The following is an 18,800-nucleotide window of genomic DNA, read 5'->3' as shown; positions in this document are numbered from 1 at the left end:
GCACAAGTGGTTGGCAGAGAGAAGAGAAGAAGGGGTGAAGGAGGGCTGACACTTCTCTGAGTGTGTCTTTTTAAGTCCCAGAAATATATTGAAGCGCGTCAAGAAAACAAAATCAATAAGGATGAAGAAAAAGAAACTGAACATAAATCAAAAGAAAGGAATTTAATCATATTTCAAATGAATAACATAGGTACACAGGGGGAGAATAGAGAGCCGATATGAATGACTTCTGAATGCAATATTACGACTTATATACAAACAGACCTTGAACTCTCCTTAGTGTGTTGGTTTGCACAGTGGCAAGGGTGGATCAGTTCCACCTCCTATTTTATAGGCAGTCTAGGGTTGAGCAAACAAGTAAACGCGTGATGTTGTGGACAGACGGCGTTCTCTCGACGCAACAAGGGTCAAAGGAATACGAAATGGGGGAAGGCGAGGAAGAATTCAGTGGGATTAGAATGCAAGAAACTTGGGGAATAACAGGAAAACTTGGAATGTGGATCACAGATTAAAGTATTGTATCGATGTTAAATTTCTTGGGGCGCCTGGGTGGCGCAGTCGGTTAGGCGTCCGACTTCAGCCGGGTCACGATCTCGCGGTCCGGGAGTTCGAGCCCCGCGTCGGGCTCTGGGCTGACGGCTCGGAGCCTGGAGCCTGTTTCCGATGCTGTGTCTCCCTCTCTCTCTCTGCCCCTCCCCCGTTCATGCTCTGTCTCTCTCTATCCAAAAAAAAAAAAAACATTAAAAAAAAAAAAATTTAAAAAAAAAAATAAAAAAAAAAAAATTAAAAAAAAAAAAAAAAATTTCTGAAATTCACAACTGTACCGTGTTGACTTAAGAGAATATCCTTTTTCCTAGAAAATACCCATACTGGGGCACCTGGGCGGCTCAGTCGTTTGGGCGTCCAACTTCAGCTCAGGTCAGAATCTCACGGCTTGTGAGTTCGGGCCCCATGTAGGGCTCTGTGCCGACAGCTCAGAGCCTGGAGCCTGCTTCGGATTCTGTGTGTGTGTGTCTCTCTCTGCCCCTCCCCTACTCATGCTCTGTCTCTCTCTGTCTCTCAAAAATAAATAAACATAAACAAAATTTTTTTAAAGAAAAAAAGATTACTATGGGGGGCATGATGTATGTAATCCATACTCAAATAGTTCAGAAAAAGAACAATAATCTATATAAAATTTGTATAATCATTTATCATAACATGTATGTGAGTCTATATCTAAACATATACATATATGTACATAAACATAGGTACCAAGAGAGGGAAAACATGGTAAAATATTAAAAAACCTGATGAACTGAGGGGCGCCTGGGTGGCTCAGTCGGTTGAGTGACTGACTTCAGCTCAGGTCACGATCTCACGGCTTGTGAGTTCGAGCCCCGCGTCGGGCTCTGTGCTGACAAGCTCAGAGCCTGGAGCCTACTTCAGATTCTGTGTCTCCCTCTCTCTCTGCCACTCCCCCACTCATGCTCTGTCTCTCTCTGTCTCAGAAATAAATAAACATTAAAACATTTTTTTTTAAAAATAAAAGCCTGATGAATTGAAAAGAGCTTCTTTACAATGCTTTCTATAAACTTTAAATTACTTCATTACTTTATTACTTTATTACTTTATTACTTTATTTATTTATTTATTTATTTATTTATTTATTTATTTAAGAGAGAGAGAGAGAGAGAGAGAGAGAGACAAAGCATGCAAGTTGTAGGGAGGGGTAAAGGGAGGGGGAGAGAGTCTCTTAAGCAGGCTCCACACCCAGCACAGAGCCCAATGAGGGGCTCGATCCCACGACTCAGGGATCATGACCTGAGCCAAAATCAAGAGTCTGATGCTCAAATGATTGAGCCACCCAGCCGCCCTTGTAAGCTTCAAATTACTTTAAAACAAAAAGTTAAATACACATTTAAAAACAAATATCCTGCAAGTAAGAATCAAACTAAAATTCCATACATGGGGTAACTGTAAGAAAAGAGTATTTGAGGAGCACCTGAGTGGCTCAGTCGGTTAAGCATCCAACTCTTGATTTCAGCTCAGGTCATGATCTCACGATTGTGAGATCAAGTTCCATGCTGGGCTCTGCGCTAAGTGTGTAGCCTGCAGCCTGCGTTAGATTCTATCTCTCCCTCTCTCTCTGCCACCCCCCACCACTCATGCGTATACTCTCTCTCGCTCTCAAAATAAATAAACATTTAAGAAAAAGAGTATTTGAAGAGACAATAGCTGAGTGTTTTCTAGAACTTTAAAAAGAATTCAAGTTCTTAGTTTGAAAGAGCACTCTGGTTATTAAGCAAGATAAAGAGACAAATGATAATGAAACTGCAGAATGTCATGGGTAAAGATCTTAAAATGCAGCCTAGAGGAAAAAAACTCACATTATCAAAAAGGGTTGACAGACTGATAGCAACAGCGATAACACTAGCCTGGAAAGAAAAAGGAACTTTACCAACGGAATGCTAAGAATACAATGTCAACCAAGAACTTTATACCCAGCTAAAACAACAGTTAAAGGCCTGAGTAAATGGGCATTTTCAGATATCCCACTGCTAACAGCATTTATATATCAGAGTCTGGAGGAACTATAAAGAGAAACTTCACCATATAAAACAGTTAATTCAAAGGGAGACATAGGACACAAGAAACAAAGTTAGCCTTAAAAAATTTCAATAAATGTGATGACTGGCTATAAAAATAATAAACATAATCTTTGGTGTTTAACAACATAGGGTGCACAAAACAAAAACAAGATGTCCAATGAGAATTTAAAGCCAAGTAGTGTCCTCCTTGCTATATTCAATAGGAGGACATCATATTTGTTTGAAAAAAACTTCACAGTTGAGCAAAATAAAAGAAAAAAACCAAATATATATTAGTAATCACATTAATCTGAGAGAAGATTAGATTAATATATTAAAAGATATGGATAATCAGATGAAATAAAAGATGAAAGAATCCGGGTGTGTGAAGGATTCCCTAGGGAGGGACCCTTCAAGCCAGAAAAGGTCATCTTAGCTCAGCTACAGGGAGAAGGAAACCTGGCCAATCAACCGAGAAACGGAGGAACGACTCTGAAAGTACCAAGAAATGGCATGCGGTTGTCAATGTGCAGGAGGAAAGAAAGATGTGTCAGGAAATGCCCTACAGTTTGCAAGACACAGAAAGAAAAACAGAAAAACACAGAACCTGCCCTGGGACGGGGGAAGGCAGAGGCAAAGGGCTGGAGGGGGCCACAGAGGACTGGACGGATGAGGGATGGACCACAGGAGACTTGTACCATATAGGATCGGTTTTCAAGAAACATAGCCAGGCCAGGCAGGACTCAGGGTCTTTGCCCAATTTCCACACCAAGACCATGTCAAACCTCAGGCACAAAAGAGCACCAGGCTTCCTCTGGACAGGGAAGAAGGAAGGGGCAGTTTAGACAGATCACAGAGGATGCTACCGCCAACTGAGGGATGTACTGTCCATGCTGCTTCCACACTTAACGTGGTCTTTCACAGAAACTCAGGCAGCTCTTTGGTTATCATGGACAGTGGGGTTAGGAGAGATCTACACCTGCCCAGAACAAACCAAAATGGAGACTTCAGGGTCAGGAAGCTTCATCCTCAATCCTTTCTCTCAATGGCTCACCATATGCAATACCTATATTTTGTCGGGGGCTTACTATGTGATTCACGTAGCTTCCCTCATCCAATTCTAACAACAGCCCTGTAAAGCATTATTTTACCCCTGTTTTACAGAAGAGAAAACCAAAAGCCAAGGTCACTGTGCCATCAGGAAGTTCCAGGATAGGGTTTAACCTCCAGCATCTTGATTTCAAACTTGACACTTAATTCAAGCACCAAGACTCAAACCTAACACTAGTCTTGGGCCCTCCCGCTGGTGTTGGCTCTGCTTTTCTTCCAAAGAGCTCAGTCTTTGCTCAACAATGCAGGAAGGAAAATTTGGACACGACACCTGGTGTCGTGTGTCATGTGATGCTGTTCCCAAGCCAAGCTCATTTTGCTGGATTATCATCATCTGTACACTTGCCTGATGCCCCCACTGAACTCTTTGGGGATGAGTCTGAGAGCTGCTCACCTCTGTGGCTAGAAGACGGAGCCCAGTGCCTGGTACACAGCAACGGCTCTGCAGAGCATTCGTTGGCGAAACGAGTGAGTGACAAACAAATAGAGCAACCCCATCATGCTACGTGCCAACCTCATAATTAACGCTTCTGACGTTGGGACGCATTCAGTATTCATTGCTCAATGTGTTGGTCACGCTCCCACACCTGTGTATTAGTCCCGTGCAGAAAAACATTTGTTTTCTGAAATCAGGTTGATCTCACACCTAGATGACTCATATCCCACCTAGGCCTTCTGCCTCACCGCAGCCGAGCGAGATCTCACTTCTGAGACGCCCAGAAAAAGAGAGCAGTGTGAGTGCTATGAATGTTCCTTCCCTTGCACAGAAAGTAGTAACACCATTCGCGGTCGGAGCCATCGGCACACAGAAGGAAGAGGTGGAGACACCGGAGCCCTTCTCTGTACTGGAAGGCCCAACTGCTGAAGGTCTCGCCCCTCTCAACGCGGCTCTGCTCTTACCTGCTTGGCAATTCTTCCAGGGAAGCTCCCCGTCTTCTTGTGGCTGTTTGTACATCCTTCTTTTCTTTTCTTTTCTTTTTTTTTTTTTTTACAGCCTTTCTTTACTCTACCTTCCACCGTCCATTTGGCACGTAATTAGTGAGTGCCTATGGCGTGCCTGGCACCTGGGACACACTGATGGGCAAAACCAGACAGGGATCCCACATTCTATGTTGTCTAACAGAACATCCTGCAACGATGGACATGTTCTATATCTGCACTGCCCAACACAGTAGTCAATAGTCGCATATGGCTATTGAAACTTTAAAATTTTTGTTTAATTTCAATTCACTGAAATCTAAACACGTGACCCATAGCCACCATATTGGACAGTGCAGGTAACCATGCTGCAGCATAATTATCTTGCTCACCTTGGGAATCCTAACATACCTTTTCTCACATGTCTGACTCCCTCCTCACTCTCAGCCAGATTCATAAGGACAAGGGCCGTGTTGGTCATTCTTTTTTTTTTAATTAAAAAAAATTTTTATGTTTATGTTTATTTTTTATGTAAGTATACACACCACCACACACACACACACACCACACACATATGAGAGAGAGAGAGAGAGAGAGCGGAGAGAGAGAGAGAGAGAGAAAGAGCAGAGAGAGAGAGGGAGACATAGAATCCAAAGCAAGCTCCAGGCTCTGAGCTGTCAGCACAGAGCCCGACGTGGGGCTTGAACTCATCAAGTGTGAGACAATCACTCTTAAATCTCCAGAACCAGTGCGCCCAACACACAGAAGTGCCTCAGTCATTGCTAAACCAGTGAACGAGTGGATAACTGAGTAAGTGCTACACATACAATGGAAGTCCTATAGAAGTTTCTGTCCCCTGATGGAAGGAGAGACTGGGCACCAAAGGCTGGAGAGCAGGGTAGGGATGGTGCTGCTGGCCTCACAGGAAGATGCAAGCCTGGGCATGGCCCTTCCTGCCCATCCTTCCCACTGCTCCAGTCTCCGTCAGCAGTTCCAGAGAGAGAAGGGAGGGCTGGGACCACCTTAAGGGCAGTTCACACCGGAGCACAGCACTGCTGTCTACCATGCACTGTGTGCAGGCACTGAGAGGACACATCAGTTCCACAGTTAAGCAAAGCCACCTCTTCGTTGACTGCAGGATCAGGGTTTTCCAGCTGCAGTTCTCAGAAGAGAAAGTGATAGTTCTTGTGCATGAGAGCCGTTTCCTGGTCTGTGGTTGACTCACCCAAGATCCCTAAAGCGCTGTGGACCGTTCTGAGAGCACGCTGAGAGGGGAAGGGTGGGGAGGGGAGGTGCAACGTTTATGTGTCCAGCACATCGCACGTCTGGAGGAATCAGACTCAGCAGCATCTTTCAACAGAAGCATGGTTCAGAGGTCAGGACCTTCAGAAGTAGGGGGTGGGGGGCTGCAGTTGAAAAGACCCCCCAAATCACTGCACCCACTGATGTCCCGAGAGTTCAGAGTGCCCGACCTGCACCTGAACTCAATATATGTATGCTTATTTCATGGCTGGTCACTGTCCTGACCCTTAACTGTCCCCGAACTCAAGAGCCAAGCCCAAAATGGCAGGTAGATTTTTAAAAATCACACATAGCAATGTTAGCCATCATCTGGCATGTTATAATGATGCCTCCTGACACACCATGCATCTTAGGAAAGCTGAGGTTCCAAGATTACTTAGAACTGCTGGGAGGGATGGAGCGTACATCTTACGCTTATGGCCAGATGACGAAATGCTTCAAACGGGAGAGCCAAGCATGGATCCAATATGCAAAAAGACCTGATGAAAAATAACTTCTTCCACGGCTCACATCACGTCTCCGGTGCTAAAACCCTTCCAGAGCCACGCCCACCCTCAAAGTACCATCAGGCCAGAATCCTAGACCTCGGAGGGGCTCCCCAGGGTGTTCAAAGGGCACAGGGACTCTGTTTAAAACCCATTTTCTCGGGGCGCCTGGGTGGCGCAGTCGGTTAAGCGTCCGACTTCAGCCAGGTCACGATCTCGCGGTCCGTGAGTTCGAGCCCCGCGTCAGGCTCTGGGCTGATGGCTCGGAGCCTGGAGCCTGTTTCCGATTCTGTGTCTCCCTCTCTCTCTGCCCCTCCCCCATTCATGCTCTGTCTCTCACTGTCCCAAAAATAAATAAACGTTGAAAAAAAAAATTAAAAAAAAAAAAAAAAAACCATTTTCTCATCCTCTTGCCGCGGCTCTGCTCCCAACCTCGCCAGCTGGCCTCGCCTGTCTGCCCCTAAAAACCCTCCTCCCGGGATGGCTCGAAGTCCTCAGGTGCCCCCTGCACTTCCTGCTTCCGGGCCACTGCTTCAGCTGCACCCTGGCCATTTCCCTCAACCTTCCCACGTGGGACCCTCAGGGCCCCCCGAGAGACCTCTCTTGCAGGCGGCTTGTCCATTCCACCCCAAGTGCCTACTGGCCGACCGTCCAGCCCCTGACTTCTCAGCACACCCGGCTTTGCAGCGGGTCGTCTGGGACCTTCTGATTCCTTACGTGGTTTCATTAGCTTCAAATTCTCTGGAAGGTGAGGCGAGCTCCCGGCACACAGGGGGCACCAGGAAACCCCTCTTTAACTGAATTGTAGAAAAAGTGATCTCAAGAAGCTAAAAAAAAAAAAAAAAAGCATTTTCTTTTTTTCAATTTTATTTGAAAGAGAGAGAGAGAGAATACATGAACCAGGGAGACGGGAAGGGGGAAACAGAGAGAGAACCTTAAGTGGGTTCCACCCTGACCCTGACATGGGGTTCGATCCCACGACCCTGGAATCTTGACCTGAGCCAAAATCAAGAGTTGAGTTGGATCCTCAACCGACTGAGCCACCTGGGCACCCCAAGAAATTATTTTCTTTTCTCTTAATGTTTATTTATTTATTTTTGAGAGAGAGAGAAAAAGAGAGCGCAAGATCAGGACTGAGTTGAAGTTGGATGCTCAACCAACTGAGCTCCGGAGGTGCCCCCTGCCCCACTCACGGAATCATTTTCAAACTTAACGTAGCTCTCCTCTGAGCTCCCAGGTATCTCCATCCCTCAAGCAAAACAGCAGCAATTAAGAACACTGGTCTGGAGCCAGGCCAACTGGATCTGAATCCTGGACTGGCCATCTACGAATCGATAGATCACGGAATTATTTCACCTCCATATGCCTCAGTTTCCTAACCTGTAAAATGGGGAGAGACATAGGCCCCACCTCCTGGATTAATTGAGTTGCTATGTATGTGGTGCTTAGAACAGGGTATAGCTCATAGTATGGACTCGATAAACAAACACTGGCTATTTTGGTGTGGTATGGAAATGACTGATCTGTCTTTTCCCCATTTATTTTTTTTCTTCCCTCAACTGTCAGCATCTTGTGCCATTCATCATATTCCCAGGACAGTGACCCACTTCTAGGTACACAGTGCCTGGCTTACAGCAGTAACTAAACGTTTGAGGAAGAAAACACAAGAGTAGTTTATTGATGATGTTCGAAGTAGATGTTATGTATTTTCTACAAATCTTAATAAGACCCAGTTTCTACTGTCTGGAACATTCTTCCTTCTCCTGTTTGCCCGACCACACTCCACGCATCCTTCGGGTCTCAGATCAGATCCTGCTTCCACCTGCAAATCTGGCCTCTAACCTCCTAATTCTGGCGGGTCCCTCCCTCACTCCCTCACGCACACGGGGCGTTCCCACATCACCATGCACTGCAATGTTTGGATACTTCCTCAGGCTTTCCCACAAGAGGGTGAGCTGGGCAAGGACCTCATCATGCCTCACACACAGCGGAAGTCCCAGCATCCTACACCATGTCTGGCACTCTGGTTTCTCTTTCCCACCCAGTGAAGGTGAGGAGTTGTGGGTGGGAAGCCAGGCCAGCAAGGGGACATCTTGTTTAAACTCCAGGAACGCAGCACAAGTTCACTCTCCACCAGGGTGGAGAAGTAGGAGGGAATCAAGCGAAAGAGGCCAAAGGTGGGAAAAGAAAAAAAAGAACCCCCCCCCCCACCAGATCTCTATATTATAGAAGAAAACACACCTAGAGACCGGAGCCTCCAACCCAGTACCATTGTCACCAAGATGGCAAGAGAAGACTCAAGACTCTTTGACTTCCATCAGGGATGGAAGTGACGAGGTTGGTCATCTCCTGCCCAGAAGTGGGGCCTCCTGAACTCGCCTTATTGGTTTACACACAGAATGAAGATGAATATCTTAGCGTCCATGAAAAAGCTGCAGGGCATCTGGGGGTAGGGCCAAAAGCATGCCCCAGAAGCACCACCATCTACCAAAGGGGAAGAAGAGAGGTCGGCATTCACTGAGCAATGACCAGGAGCCAGACCCCGCCATTTCATCCTCTGTGGTACGTACTGTGATTCCCAGAGCACAGAGGTGAAAATCGAGGCTCCCGAGCTGGCAAGATTCGCCTAGAGTCACCGGCTCCCCAAGAGGCAGACTTTATACTTGACTAACAGACCCTCTGTCTCCAAAGCCCATCCTCACCCTTCCCGTGTCTTCCTGGCCATGCTGCCTCCAGAGTTCACAGCAAGTTTAAAGGAGAAATCTAACCCTTTCTGCAACTGGGATTTCTACTCAGAAGTCCACTGCGTTTTCTCTTCCACGGCTAAGGTCAATACAAAACACAGAAAATGCAACCCAGATGAAATGCACTCTACTGAAATGGATCCCCAGGACCCTTGGTGGGGAGGGGGGGCAGGGTGGAGGGTTGGGGAAAAGCCCATGCAGTTAATTAAGAGCCTGTGAGACAGCGTGACTGTTAAGGGAGAAGGAGCGTAGCAAGTAGGGCGCTCACAGCAGATGGTGAAAACAACTGTCAGACAGATAAGGAAAGAGAGACATCTTTCGTGGCTACAGACCCTGACAAAACATGAGCTCTCTGTGACACGTCCCCAGAAGCAGGGAGCCCAGTGTGAGCACACAGGACAGCCCGAGGTGGGGGGGGGGGGAGACGCTGACATGAGTGAATGGGGTGAGGGGGGTGGACCTGGGCCAGGACCCACACCTCACAGCAGTGACGGACTCTTGCTTTCTCTCTTTGGTCCATTCACACATCCACTCCCTCGTTCGGCAGATATTTCTTAAGCACCTACTAGGTGCCCAGCGTTGTGAGGTGCCAGAGACACAACTGTGAGCAAGACAGAGGGCAGCCCTGCCCTCGTGGAGCTCAGGATCTCCTGGAGGGAGGGGGGCGGAGATTATCCACCTAATCAGGCCGGGATCATGACACAGAGGTAAGGGCTGTCGCTGAAGAGACACTGTTCAGCGTGCACTAACTGAAAGCTGTCTACACTGGGAGTCCGGGAGGGTTTGCTCGGGGAATCGCCTCTTGGGTGAGGCCCGAAGGAGGAGGAGAGGTGGACCACCCACACGAGGGCTGGCAGGACGGGAACACGGATGTGGAGCACAGGGAGACAGGCGTGAATACGGTGCAAGGCAGGCCGGACCGGGCAGGCTTTGAGCCACAGCTCGGGTTGTGGGAAGGACTTCCTCAGCCCCTTCCCGAAAGAGCCCAAAACCTCCCTCCTGCAGGCCCCGCCTGTCTGGGTCTTTAGCCAACCCCGACTGCGCAGAGAATTCCCTGGAGCTTCAGCCTCCTCTGCGGGCTGGTCCAGAAGTAGCTGGACCGCTACCTTCCTTGCGATGTGGCTCCCGGCACCCACATGTGGACCCCTGGCTCTATGTCCCTGTGCCTACTGTCATCACCCCCACCATCCCTGCCTTTTTTCTGGCTCATTCTATCAGACTCTGCTTGTGCATCACCTCCTCCAAGAAGCCCTGTCTCCTAACTCCACTCCCAACTTGGCTTAGGCATCCCTGCCCACCGCTGCCTCAATATCACCGGCATATCTCTTCGCGGTATAAGGCACTGAAATTACCTGTCTAAACGCTTTTTGGTACATGGTAGTCACCCAATGAGTACTGGCTGAGTTAACATATATAAGAAAGGATTAATGGGGTGCCTGGGTGGCTCAGTCGATTAAGCATCTAACTCTTGATTTTGGCTCGGGTCACGATCCCACGGTGCATGGGTTCGAGTCCCACATCAGTCAGCACGGAGCCTGCTTGGGATCCTCTCTCTCTGCCTCTCCCCACTCGTGCACACTCTCTCAGGTATGTGCACCTTTCTCTTAAAATTTTTTTAATGTTTATTTATTTTTGAGAGACAGAGAGAGAGGGGGAGAGGGAGAGAGATGGAGTGGGGGAGGGGCAGAGAGAGAGAGGTACACACAGAATCCGAAGCAGGTTCCAGGCTCGGAGCTGTCAGCACAGAGCCTGACGCGGGGCTCGAACCTACGAACCGTGAGATCATGACCTGAGCCAAAGTCGGACGCTTAACCTCTCAGATGACCCTCCTGCTCTCTCTCTTAAAATAAATAAATAAAACTTTAGGGAAAAAAATACTCACAAGATATAAAGTATTCTAAAACGCAAGTGGGAAAATACAGTTAGAAAACTGGGGAAGCGTTGAAATACCAACAGCTAATATTTACCAAATGTCTACCCCATGGCAGGTCATATTCTAAGGGTGTGCTATGAGTAATGAATTCACTGATGTTGTACCCCAGTCCCACGAGGTAGGATTATATCTGTATGAATGAAGTTTATGAATGAAGAACATGACCCAGAGAGGCTGAGCCATTGGCCAGGGGCGACGTGGACCAACACCCTCCACCCACCACACAGAGCGTCAGCGGCAAGACCTCGCTCGGCCATCCCCAGGGAAAGAACATGAGAAGACGCTCACCCTCGTTTGTTAACTGAAATCACAACAACAGAGTTTGGAAAAACATGACAAAGACTGGCTATAGCCAGGGGTATCGCGGGACGCCACTTAAACGTCCATCAGGGAGAGGACAGCTTATGTGGACACTTAGAAAACTCCGGGCACCTAAAGGGGGAAGCAGCTCTCCAAATGCGTGACACAGATGGATTTTGGATTTTTAACTTAAAACAAGATGTTCTCCCCATTTCCAGTCTCTGCTTGGATGTCACCTTCTCCGTGAGGCCTGGGATTCGTGCGTGTGTGTGTGTGTGTGTGTGTGTGTGTGTGCGTGTGCGCTCGTGTCTTTTCATCTGAGGCCCAGAGGGAAATCACTCACTCCTCGTCATTCTACCTCCCTGGAACACCAGGTCAGCATCTTTGGAACCACTAAAGATGTCTCAAAGGAAGGCCCCAGGGGTGCTGGCCAGAATCATGCCCTAGGACACAGGGAAACATTTGCTGGTTTGAACTTCAATCACTACAGTGCCTTTTTTTCCCTTCTTAACACTGATCACAGGGGCGCCTGGGTGGCTCAGTCAGTTAAGCGTCTAACTTCAACCCAAGTCATGATCTCATGGTTTTTGAGTTCAAGCCCCTCATCCAATCTGTGCTGACAGCTCAGAGCCTGGAGCCTGCTTCAGATTCTGCCTCTCTCTCTCTCTCTCTCTCTCTCTTTCCCCAACCCCCCCACTCACATTCTGTCTCTCCTTCAAAAATAATCATTAAAAAATTTTAAAAAACAACAACAACAACGACAAAAACTGATCACAGACCACCGAGAGCTTCAGTATCAGTGAATCCCGGCACCACACCCCAACTCCTCCCCTTGGTCCTCTATGTCTCAACCTCTTTGAGCCTCAGTTTCCCCACCGAGAGGCAAGGCCAATCATAGCAAACCTTGCTGTGTTGCCGTGTTATTAAGTTGCTAACTCAGAGAAACGCCAAGGGGGTTAAATGCTATCCAGTGTGCTGAACACAAAAAAGGAGCTCAGCACCACCACTATCATAATCATTAAAGACGGCTGACCTTTCGTATGAGAGGTGGGGGTGTGGGGTGGGCCAGGGGCGCGGGGGTCCACCCTGACGGGAAGGAGTAGCTTTGCACCAAAGGTGGCAAGGGAACTTTCATTACTGTTTTGAGACCCTCTGCAGACAACACACACCCTTACTGCTTGCACGCGGCGGGGGAGGAGGGGGGCACTTCCACTCCTCACCCCACGTGCTTGGGCTCACCATGATGAATGGCAACTTGGAAATGGTTCCCGAGACTTGTTTTCAAGTAGCTGAGAGAGGAAAAAATGTCTGAGCTGACAAGGAAAGTGATGAGTCGATCTCCGGATCTTGACATCAGCCTCAATGGATGCCAAAAAGCAAATCCAGGAGTGGGGAGCAAACCACAATGTTGATCTCCCCCTCGGATTTGCCACGGGTCAGGTGATAGTCAGATTTTCCATCACCATCTGGCAGTCTGCACTCCAAGGCAGTGGCCAAGCTGGAAGGTCTTCATGTTAGCACAGAAGAGACTTTTAAAAGTTCATCCATTAGCACAGAGTCACTTACGTGCTACACTTTGAAAGACAAACCACATACACCCCCTAGGCTGTTGTTGTCATTACTGGTTTGGAAGAGGACCCACTTTTGAGGAACAAAAAGGTTGGTCCAAGTCTGCTGGCCTGGGAGCGTGTGTGTTTGAAGTGTGTTAAACAGCTGGGCCCCGGGGAAACAGACACCTGCGTCAACGACACCGCCGATGTGATTCACTCCACGGCAGGGAGCCGCTGACCCTGACACTCGCAGCCAGCTGACCCTCGGCCGCTTCCGGAGACAAGCTGGGAACCTCAAGAAGCAGTAGTGATTCAAAGGTCACGAACTGGGGGCAAGTTCAGGGCACAACGTGAGAAGCTTGTGGAGGTCACAATTTTGAGGAAGTATCTGGGTCTTTTAGCACTATACCCTTAGGTAGAACTGATCTATAATGTTCCTTGCTCTTCCCTCCTTGTCTGGTTTGGAAATCCAGGTTACACTGGCCTCGTCGAAGGAGCTGGAGTGTATCTCCTTTGTTTCTGTTCCGCGCAATCGTTTGGGGAAGAGAGGGATTATCTCTTCTAGAATATCTGGTAGGCTTGCCTGTGAAACCATCTGGGCCTTGTGTGCCTTCTTCCTGTTTTCTATGAGCTGGGTGATGACGGAGTTAATAATTTCTTTAATATTTAGTGATCTGTGCAGGTTTTCTGGTCGTCCCTAAGTCCATTCCATTAAGCTGTATTTTTTTTTTTTTTTTTTTTTTTTTTGGAGACTGACCATTTTATCCAGGGTTCCAAACTGAATGGCACAGTGTTAGTCCCACTCTCTGAGGCTTGGAAGGATTGATTATCCTTCCCATAATAAGCAACAAGGGCAAGTCCATGAAGCGGCCCCCGCCCCCCAAATCGGGCATGTGTTTGCCAGGGATCAGGGTTTAGGGACTGCCTTATCCTGCCAGCAAGCTAGCAGGGCAGGGATGCAGAGGCCGGCTTTGGAGTCGAACTGCCTGGATTCCTCTCCTAGTCCCAAATCTGGGCACATGTATCCGTAGTCTCCTCCTCGGTAAAATGGGTAGAATAACAAGAGTGACCTCTAAAGACCCTATGAGGATCACACAAAATACTTCGTAAACCCCAAGGCCACATCGTAAGGGAGTCCCCATAGCCTTAAAACATTCAACTGAATAACCTTTCACTTCACAAACTTTCAACTTAACAATTCTCGAGAATGCCAACTCCAGGTCCAGAGCAAAAGTACTTCCACTCCTTCCAGAACCACCAACTGGCACTTACAACCACCGTCTGTCATTCTCATCTCAACCCTCTTGGCACTTACTAGGCTAGAGCCATGGTTCTGCAGGTGGGATCCCTGGACCAGCAGTGGCACTCGGGAACTTTCTAGAAATGCAGACTCTCGGGCTGGACTCCACATGTACTGAATCAGACACTCTGGAGGTTGGCATAACAATCTTGTGGGTCTTTTTTTTAATTTTTTTTAATGTTTATTTAATTTTGAAAGAGACAGAGCGTGAGTAGGGTTGGGGGGGGCAGGGGAGCAGGGGTGGGGAGAGGGAACACAGAATCCAAAGTAGGCTCCAGGCTCCAGCTGTCAGCACAGAACCCCCATGGGCTCGAACCCACGAGCAGCGAGATCATGACCTGAGCTGAAGCTGGACACTGAACTGACTGAGCCACCCACGCCCCCACACTCTTGTGTTTAACACACTTTTCAGGGGATTCTGATGCCGGCTCCATGAATGAGAACCCTAAGTTTTTAAAAGCCACAGGGAACTACCCAGGCTCTTGCTGGGTTCTGAGGGGCTTTTAAAGGATGGCTATTCCCCTGTGATCAATAAAGAGGAAAAGGATAATCATGTTGGAAGGGAAGTAGGAAAGAGATACACAAACGTTACAGGAGTGAAAGCTGAGATCATTTTAAAAGGTCAATGGAGAGGGGCGCCTGGGTGGCGCAGTCGGTTAAGCGTCCGACTTCAGCCAGGTCACGATCTCTCGGTCCGTGAGTTCGAGCCCCGCGTCAGGCTCTGGGCTGATGGCTCGGAGCCTGGAGCCTGTTTCCAATTCTGTGTCTCCCTCTCTCTCTGCCCCTTCCCCGTTCATGCTCTGTCTCTCTCTGTCCCAAAAATAAATAAACGTTGAAAAAAAAATTTAAAAAAAAAAAAAAAAAAAAGGTCAATGGAGAGAAAATGGCAAATGTTGCCCGTTTGTGTGGGACGGCTCACTCAACGATCAGAACAATTCTGATCAAGCCATGTCTGAGATGCAGTGCCCAAGCGACAGACAACATCAGGACATGAGGAGAATTCTCAAAATTCAAAGAAATGCGAATGCATCAACAGTAGAAGTGCATTGGCTTCACGGACACTTGGAAAACGCTGGGCGTCTGTGGGCAGCGCTAGGGCTCTGAGCAGAACGCTGGCTCCTGGTTAGGGGGTTGCCACAGGATAGAGGCTCATCTGAGTCAGTAAAGCACGGATGCTTTGATCTGTTCAGACTAGAGCGTGCTCACCAGTTCTCCTGGACCAGACCTCGGGAGAAGCTAACTAAGTCAACAGCTTTTCCGTACAGATAAACCGGTGCATTTTAGAAAAAAAAAAAAAAATTTTTTTTTTTTTAAGTGAGAAGGAGAGGAGAAGGAGGGAGAGATGCTCAGGACTAAAGTGCATCCGCAGCAAGAAGTTATGTCATGTTTTAAACCGTTGAAGGACCGGTTCACATTCCCACTTAACAAGCTTAAAATCCGAGGTGTAACTTGGGCTCTACCAGCAAACGGATCCGGGAACCGTTCTTGCCGACAACGAAATGCCTCCCCTGGAACTACTGTATAGTTGAAATTCAGCATTGAACATGCATAACCCACACCCTGCCCCTGAGATCTGGATTCGTTCGATTTGGGGTGGAGCCCACTTTTTAACAAGCTCCCCAAGGGCTACCGAGGCAGATGGTTCTGGACCACAGAGCCATTTGTCATTACCAGAGGAGTGAGAATCAAAGCAGTACTGAGTGGCCGCATACAAACACTGCTGGGGAAAATGCAGTCTGAAACCAAAACACCCCCCCGCCGGAGCCCCAATTTAGCATTTGTTCCCACAGCACAGATCAGGGAAGTCAGCAGTAAATGAGTAACGTGTTATATAAGTTGCTTTTCTGTATGCAGAACCTTAATTCACCAACGAGAAGTTGAAATCATAAAAAAAGTAAGCCCGCCCCCAAAACAAATGCCAGGAAAGCGAAGCCAGGATCTCCCCATCGCCTTCTGCCAGGCAAAGACGAGCCCTCCGTGGGGCTGCAAACCCCCTCACCTTGTGCCACAAGCAGCTGGATCCTTTGGTGGAGGTAGGGAGAGCTGACGCTCAGGTTTCCACGTGGGCAGGGACACTGGCTTCATCGAGACTTTTCTCTGGTCGAAAACCTAAGTGGAGCCATGTTTTCTTGACTACACCTCTGGCCCCTTGCTGACAAGTTCTGGAAGCACAAAGCCCCTCTGTCTTGAGTCTTATCTAAGAGCCCCAAACTGCTTTCTCTCTTTGGCAAGGATTCCCCATCTTTTCCTTTCCCCAATTTCCCCAAGACCTACACAGTAAGCTAGTTCTAACTAAAATGTTAAAGGCTGACTGTGTTTGGAGAACTTATCAGCCCAATGACCACAGAAAATGTGAAAGTGGGCATGGCAAAGATATACCATGTGTATAAAATACATGTTACTGGGGCGCCTGGGTGGCTCAGTCAGTTGAGCATCCGACTTCAGCTCAGATCATGATCTTACAGTTTGTGGGTTTGAGCCCCGCATCAGGCTCTGTGCAGACAGCTTGCTCAGAGTCTGCAGCCTGCTTCCGATTCTGTGTCTCCTTCTCTCTCTCTGCCCTCCCCTGCTCATACTCTGTCTCTCTCTCAAAAATAAATAAATGTTAAAAATTTTTTTTTTTTTTAAATAAACACATTACCTCTTCCAATGAGCCAGCCTCAGGAACCTTCTCAACACTGACATGGAACCATTCACTCTCAACTTAACTAGAGAGCAAACTAAGTTTCAGATACTTTTTTTTTTAAGTTTAGTTATTTATTTTGAGAGAGAAAGGGATAGCAGGGGAGGGGCAGAGAGGGAGAGAGAGGCTCCATGCTGTCAGCACAGAGGACTCGAACTCACAAACCATGAGATCTTGACCTGAACCAATGTCAACAGTCAGACACTTAACCAACTGAACCACCCAGGTGTCCCTAAACTGCAAGTTTTGGAGGCAGAAGTCCCTATCATTTTATTGTGCTACTCCAAACGCCTAGCATGGTGGCTAACTCTTAGGAAGGGCTAAAAAGAAAAGAAAAGAGAAGAAAAGAAAAGAAAAAAGAAAAGAAAAAAAAGAAAAGAAAGAAAAGAAAAGAAAAGAAAAGAAAAACACTGAATTGACTTAAACTGACACCTGATGTGAACCTTAATGGCCACCCCCATTTTACAGAGCACATTTCAAAATGCCTTAGAGTCACGTGGGGCTGCTTATTTAAAAACCCATCTTCTGGCCTAACCACCCCACCCTTGGTAAATCAGACTCCACGGGACCTTCATTTTTAACAAGGGGCCGGGTAATTTACACACATAACATGTGAGAGTCACAGCCCTAACCTTGCAGGGGAATCTCAAGGACACCAACACTAGGCAATGTGATCAAGCAAAAGAGCCCTTTGAGAACACCCAAAACAGAACAACACACAGAGGCAGGTAGCCTCCTCCTCTCCACCCAGGCACCGGCCCCGGTGGAGAACGTTCAACGTCAGGAAAAAAAAAAAAAATGAGGCCAGTAAGAGACCAGAGATGAGAAAGGTCTAGAGAAGCATCGTAGAGCCGAGGCGGGGATCTAACAAGGCCACCTTGCATCCCAGCAGGCTCATCCTTGGCCTTTCCTCCTGCTGGGGGGGTGGGGGAGGACCACGCCCCACCGGCAGATCGTAAACCAGAGGGCACCGACCAGGCCCATAGATGGAGGGCAACTTCGGAAAGTCGTGTGGAAGGAGAGGCCTACCTCCATCTGCCCTTCTCTCCGCGTCCGGCTTCCCCGCTTCCCCCTGCAGTCTGGCGGCTACAGTCCGCGAGCCTTCCTCCCCCGTGCTGTTCCTCCCACTCCCAAGGCGGCCACATTCGAAGCAGGACAGGGGACCGTGCCGGCCGGCCGGGGACCCAGGAGTCACCCCCGGGTCCCCTGCACCCACACCCCAGGAGCCTCAGACGGACGACCGCCCGCCAGCCACCCTCCCCGAGCCGGGGAATCCCTCTCCCGCCGGCAGCTGTCGCGGAACGTCAGACACGGATGTTTATGCCAGGCCTCATTTACACAAGCCCACTCCTCCCCGAGAGATGAATTTTTAAAACAAACAGCTTTTACATATGTTAGCAGGCAGAGTCATGTCAGCATCAGGGATCCCCAGACGGAAACATGAGTCAATCTGGGGCAGACACTGCTAAATAAATCCTGTTTGGGTGAAATCCCTCTCTCTGGAGAAAGGCCTCAGATTCCCCAGCAAGATTCCCTCAAGACGCGGGGCTCTCTCTGCAGCGGGGCGTGCCCTGAGCACTCCGAACTCTGAAATCCCCGTCGCGCTCCTGGGCATCGGCTCCATCAGCCCCTCTTGGGAGCGCTGCCAGCCCATCCCACCTGCGTCCTTTCCCTTACTCCCACACACACTCTAGTTCCACCCAGGGCATCAGAGGTCCCTGCTCGGTCGGGAACGGGTCGTCCACGCTTATGCCAAGGCTTAGGGTTCTGGCAGCTCAAGAGGGAAATGTCACCACCAAGGCACATGGATATCCGAGAAATGAGGGGGTGCACGAAACAGGTACAGATGGCCTGGCGGACCCAGGCCACTAAGGCCCAGTCAAGGAGTAACTTCACCATTAAGGA

The 18,800-nt window shown here is 48.5% G+C and overlaps 1 protein-coding gene across 1 annotated transcript in view; it reads right to left on the bottom strand.

Moving 5' to 3' along the window:
- Window positions 1–18,800, bottom strand: part of CDYL2 (chromodomain Y like 2) — a 170,792-nt gene that overhangs the window by 36,125 nt on the left and 115,867 nt on the right. The gene's annotated exons all lie outside the window — the stretch shown is intronic.

Source organism: Lynx canadensis, chromosome E2 (genome assembly GCF_007474595.2).
Source record: "Lynx canadensis isolate LIC74 chromosome E2, mLynCan4.pri.v2, whole genome shotgun sequence".
NCBI classification, from domain to species: Eukaryota; Metazoa; Chordata; class Mammalia; order Carnivora; family Felidae; genus Lynx; species Lynx canadensis.
The sequence above is the reverse complement of the archived record's forward strand: the minus strand, read 5'-3'. Positions and strand labels throughout refer to the sequence as shown.